Source organism: Hyperolius riggenbachi, chromosome 1 (assembly GCF_040937935.1).
Source record: "Hyperolius riggenbachi isolate aHypRig1 chromosome 1, aHypRig1.pri, whole genome shotgun sequence".
NCBI lineage: Eukaryota > Metazoa > Chordata > Amphibia > Anura > Hyperoliidae > Hyperolius > Hyperolius riggenbachi.
In genome coordinates this window covers 270374870-270381378 of record NC_090646.1, presented here as the reverse complement: position 1 = coordinate 270381378, position 6509 = coordinate 270374870, and positions in this window count along the sequence as shown.

Below are 6509 nucleotides of genomic sequence, written 5' to 3'. Positions count from 1 at the left end.
TGGGTCAGTGCTTCTGCTTTTCATGTCAAGGCGCTTATATTAGGCAAAAAAAGGAAGTTTGCATCAATTCAGCATGTCAGTGCCAACTAATCACAAAAGAGGAGGTTTTTCATGTTGTTTAAAGTCAGCACATTTATTGTGTTCCACCTAAAGTTTCACCAAGTTACCAACTTTGGAAGTAGACACAAACTGAAAGAGACCAGTTGAATTTATTTTATTTCTTAATGCATGTGAAAGCTCCATGCCTTGGTTTGTACATTTGGCATTTATTACAAAACAAAAATACTTGTGATAACTGTAAAAAAAAAAAAAGTTAAGAGTATAATTAAATAGAGTAGATTCAAGCTATACCCCGATGATTAAACAACCCTTTATTTGATATTATTTAAAGGACACCTTGCATTAGAAGAAAGTTTTCAAACAACGTACTACTGTGAATATACACACATCCAGATTTATATTAGTCAAGCTCCTATGTAGAAGTTACTGTTATCTAATTTTTATGTCTACTTCCTGTTAACTCTAAATCCATCCAGGACTAAATTAATGTAAATGGCAATGTTTGATGAAATTACAATTAGTTTCCATATTTAAACCAAAGTTGGACAGATAAAAGGGAATATGTGGTGGAAGGAATAAGGAAGTGAATAATGAGATTTTGTTCCAAAAATGTCAGATGAAGTAAATACAATTCTTAGCTCCATATTCCTTCCACCACAGGTTCCCCATGATCTGCTTGTCTTTGATTTTAGATCTTGGAATGCAGGTTCAAATACACAGCATTTAATAATGGTCTTTCATGATCGCTTCATTAAACATTTTTACACTTCTGTTGCTGGTCAAAATGTTCTTTACTGTGAACAGAGGGGATTCATTCATGCCTACAAGCTTCAAATGAAAATATGAGTTAACCACTTCTCTACCACGGGGTTTTTCACCTAAAAACCACAGCAATTTTCACATTTAAGGGAGGCAAGGGTTAATGGGCTTAATGGGGGTATAATTTATTTAAAAAAAAACTCACTGATGCTGATCAGTCACTAATGCTGTGTTAGTTATCTGAGATCCTCTCACGAGTGATCTCAGTAACTGTAACAGCATAGTGACTGATACAATGTTTACACACATTCTGCATGAATAAGCACTGTCATTGGCTTTGTGAACACATGTTCACATCAGCCAATCACAGACCAGCGGGTGCCCGACGCGTATGCACGTCCGCGTGCACGCGGACGCGAACGCGCACGCGAACGCGATCGCGCACGCGAACGCGATCGCGCACAGCAGGAAAATAAACAGGAGTTGCCTATCTACGCCCCTGTGACTCAGGTGAATTTTAAAGGGGCGTAGATAAGCGTGGCAGAGGTTGTTAAGTGGTTAAAGTACATACTAAAACAGGTAGTATAATACATGAAAATGTATTACAAAGCAGCAAATATCAAACCTTGTAGTTGCATAGTTCACTTATAACTTCCACATCTTTTAGTAACTGCTTTAATCTGCTACCTTTTGGGCAGGTACAAATATTTGCAAGTGTTCATTGTCAGTAGTCAATGAACTAGCTTAGATTATGCTTATTGCAAGTGTACATATGGACAAGTATTTTTATTAGTTGTTGTGGCAGCTTAGCCAAGTCTGCATGGTAGTATACATATAAACAAGTGGCCATATCTAAAGCAATTTTCAAATCAGTTTAGTTGCAGAGCACCTTACAGAAATCTATTAATATAACACTGTTATCTGACTATCCTGCCATACAGTAAATCTAATATACCAAAGCAGGATATAATACAGGATATAAAACTGCTATGATCATTGTACAATCACCTGCATATAGCTGTATCAAACTACTGTCCAGTTAACTGCCACATACTAGGGACCTATGCCTGCCTTGATCCGTGATCAAATGCTGGCTAGAGTTGGGCCGAACGGTTCGCCGGCGAACGGGGTTCGCGCGAACTTAGGTGGTTCGCGTGCGGGTACCGCACGCGAACCTTTTGCGGAAGAAGTTCGGTTCGCCCCATAATGCACCTGAGGGTCAACTTTGACCCTCTACATCACAGTCAGCAGGCCCAGTGTAGCCAATTAGGCTACACTAGCCCCTGGAGCCCCACCCCCCCTTATATAAGGCAGGCAGCGGCGGCCATTACGGCCACTCGTGTGCCTGCATTAGTCAGAGTAGGGCGAGCTGCTGCAGACTGTCTCTCAGGGAAAGATTAGTTAGGCTTAACTTCTTCCTGGCTGCATACCTGTTCTGTTCAGTGAGCCCTCAGCCCACTGCATACCTGTACTGTGATCCTGCCACTGCATAGCTGTTCAGTGATCCTGCCACAGCATACCTGTTCTGTTCAGTGAGCCCTCAGCCCACTGCATACCTGTACTGTGATCCTGCCACTGCATAGCTGTTCAGTGATCCTGCCACAGCATACCTGTTCTGTTCAGTGAGCCCTCAGCCCACTGCATACCTGTACTGTGATCCTGCCACTGCATACCTGTTCAGTGATCCTGCCACAGCATACCTGTTCTGTTCAGTGAGCCCTCAGCCCACTGCATACCTGTACTGTGATCCTGCCACTGCATAGCTGTTCAGTGATCCTGCCACAGCATACCTGTTCTGTTCAGTGAGCCCCCAGCCCACTGCATACCTGTACTGTGATCCTGCCACTGCATACCTGTTCAGTGATCCTGCCACAGCATACCTGTTCTGTTCAGTGAGCCCTCAGCCCACTGCATACCTGTACTGTGATCCTGCCACTGCATACCTGTTCAGTGATCCTGCCACAGCATACCTGTTCTGTTCAGTGAGCCCTCAGCCCACTGCATACCTGTACTGTGATCCTGCCACTGCATAGCTGTTCAGTGATCCTGCCACAGCATACCTGTTCTGTTCAGTGAGCCCTCAGCCCACTGCATACCTGTACTGTGATCCTGCCACTGCATACCTGTTCAGTGATCCTGCCACAGCATACCTGTTCTGTTCAGTGAGCCCTCAGCCCACTGCATACCTGTACTGTGATACTGCCACTGCATACCTGTTCAGTGATCCTGCCACAGCATACCTGTTCTGTTCAGTGAGCCCTCAGCCCACTGCATACCTGTACTGTGATCCTGCCACTGCATACCTGTTCAGTGATCCTGCCACAGCATACCTGTTCTGTTCAGTGAGCCCTCAGCCCACTGCATACCTGTACTGTGATCCTGCCACTGCATAGCTGTTCAGTGATCCTGCCACAGCATACCTGTTCTGTTCAGTGAGCCCTCAGCCCACTGCATACCTGTACTGTGATCCTGCCACTGCATAGCTGTTCAGTGATCCTGCCACAGCATACCTGTTCTGTTCAGTGAGCCCCCAGCCCACTGCATACCTGTACTGTGATCCTGCCACTGCATACCTGTTCAGTGATCCTGCCACAGCATACCTGTTCTGTTCAGTGAGCCCTCAGCCCACTGCATACCTGTACTGTGATCCTGCCACTGCATACCTGTTCAGTGATCCTGCCACAGCATACCTGTTCTGTTCAGTGAGCCCTCAGCCCACTGCATACCTGTACTGTGATCCTGCCACTGCATAGCTGTTCAGTGATCCTGCCACAGCATACCTGTTCTGTTCAGTGAGCCCTCAGCCCACTGCATACCTGTACTGTGATCCTGCCACTGCATACCTGTTCAGTGATCCTGCCACAGCATACCTGTTCTGTTCAGTGAGCCCTCAGCCCACTGCATACCTGTACTGTGATACTGCCACTGCATACCTGTTCAGTGATCCTGCCACAGCATACCTGTTCTGTTCAGTGAGCCCTCAGCCCACTGCATACCTGTACTGTGATCCTGCCACTGCATACCTGTTCAGTGATCCTGCCACAGCATACCTGTTCTGTTCAGTGAGCCCTCAGCCCACTGCATACCTGTACTGTGATCCTGCCACTGCATAGCTGTTCAGTGATCCTGCCACAGCATACCTGTTCTGTTCAGTGAGCCCTCAGCCCACTGCATACCTGTACTGTGATCCTGCCACTGCATAGCTGTTCAGTGATCCTGCCACAGCATACCTGTTCTGTTCAGTGAGCCCCCAGCCCACTGCATACCTGTACTGTGATCCTGCCACTGCATACCTGTTCAGTGATCCTGCCACAGCATACCTGTTCTGTTCAGTGAGCCCTCAGCCCACTGCATACCTGTACTGTGATCCTGCCACTGCATACCTGTTCAGTGATCCTGCCACAGCATACCTGTTCTGTTCAGTGAGCCCTCAGCCCACTGCATACCTGTACTGTGATCCTGCCACTGCATAGCTGTTCAGTGATCCTGCCACAGCATACCTGTTCTGTTCAGTGAGCCCTCAGCCCACTGCATACCTGTACTGTGATCCTGCCACTGCATACCTGTTCAGTGATCCTGCCACAGCATACCTGTTCTGTTCAGTGAGCCCTCAGCCCACTGCATACCTGTACTGTGATACTGCCACTGCATACCTGTTCAGTGATCCTGCCACAGCATACCTGTTCTGTTCAGTGAGCCCTCAGCCCACTGCATACCTGTACTGTGATCCTGCCACTGCATACCTGTTCAGTGATCCTGCCACAGCATACCTGTTCTGTTCAGTGAGCCCTCAGCCCACTGCATACCTGTACTGTGATACTGCCACTGCATACCTGTTCAGTGATCCTGCCACAGCATACCTGTTCTGTTCAGTGAGCCCTCAGCCCACTGCATACCTGTACTGTGATCCTGCCACTGCATACCTGTTCAGTGATCCTGCCACAGCATACCTGTTCTGTTCAGTGAGCCCTCAGCCCACTGCATACCTGTACTGTGATCCTGCCACTGCATAGCTGTTCAGTGATCCTGCCACAGCATACCTGTTCTGTTCAGTGAGCCCTCAGCCCACTGCATACCTGTACTGTGATCCTGCCACTGCATAGCTGTTCAGTGATCCTGCCACAGCATACCTGTTCTGTTCAGTGAGCCCCCAGCCCACTTCATACCTGTACTGTGATCCTGCCACTGCATACCTGTTCAGTGATCCTGCCACAGCATACCTGTTCTGTTCAGTGAGCCCTCAGCCCACTGCATACCTGTACTGTGATCCTGCCACTGCATACCTGTTCAGTGATCCTGCCACTGTATACCTGTTCTGTGAACCCGCCACTGTATACCTGTTCTGTTCAGTGGACCCGCCACTGTATACCTGTTCTGTGAACCCGCCACTGTATACCTGTTCTGTTCAGTGGACCCGCCACTGTATACCTGTTCTGTGAACCCGCCACTGTATACCTGTTCTGTTCAGTGGACCCGCCACTGTATACCTGTTCTGTGAACCCGCCACTGTATACCTGTTCTGTTCAGTGGACCTGCCACTGTATACCTGTTTAGTGAACACGCCACTGCATACCTGTTGTGTTCAGTGAACCTGCCACTGCATACCTGTTCTGTGAACCCGCCACTGTATACCTGTTCTGTTCAGTGGACCCGCCACTGTATACCTGTTCTGTGAACCCGCCACTGTATACCTGTTCTGTTCAGTGGACCTGCCACTGTATACCTGTTTAGTGAACACGCCACTGCATACCTGTTGTGTTCAGTGAACCTGCCACTGCATACCTGTTCTGTGAACCCGCCACTGTATACCTGTTCTGTTCAGTGGACCCGCCACTGTATACCTGTTCTGTTCAGTGGACCTGCCACTGTATACCTGTTCTGTTCAGTGGACCTGCCACTGTATACCTGTTTAGTGAACACGCCACTGCATACCTGTTGTGTTCAGTGAACCCGCCACTGTATACCTGTACTGTTCAGTGAACCCACCGCATCAGTGCGCATACCTGTGCAGTTAAGTGAACCCACCTACCTACGTGAGTGCACGCAGTGTGATATACCACTCCGTGCATACCCGATATGGACAAAACAGGTAGAGGAAGAGGAAGAGGTAGTGGCAGAGGCAGAGGAAGGCCACCCGGCAGGTCTGCGCGAGGTCGTGTAAATGTAATTTCGTGTGGACCTGGCCCACAGTACAGTGCTCGGAAGAAGGCACGTCCCATCACCTCCCAAGATTGTCAGGACGTGGTTGAGTATTTAGCGACACAGAACACCTCATCTTGCTCAGCCACCAGCGCTACTACAAGCACCACTTCCGCTGCATTTGACACTTCGCAAGAATTATTTAGTGGTGGTGAAATCACTGATGCACAGCCATTGTTACAGCCAGATGAATTTTCACCAGCTCATATGTCTGCGTTACGCGACAACACTATGGATGTAACGTGTAAGGAGGATGAAGGACCTACACATTTGGATTTTTCTGAGGCAAGCGAAGCTGGGCAGGATGATTACGATGATGACGATGATAGGGATCCTCTGTATGTTCCCAATAGAGGAGATGAAGAGGGGGACAGTTCAGAGGGGGAGTCAGAGAGTAGTAGGAGGATAGAAGTTGCTGAAAGAAGCTGGGGCAGCTCTTCGTCAGAAACAGCTGGTGGCAGAGTCCGGCACCATGTATCGCCAGATTCGCC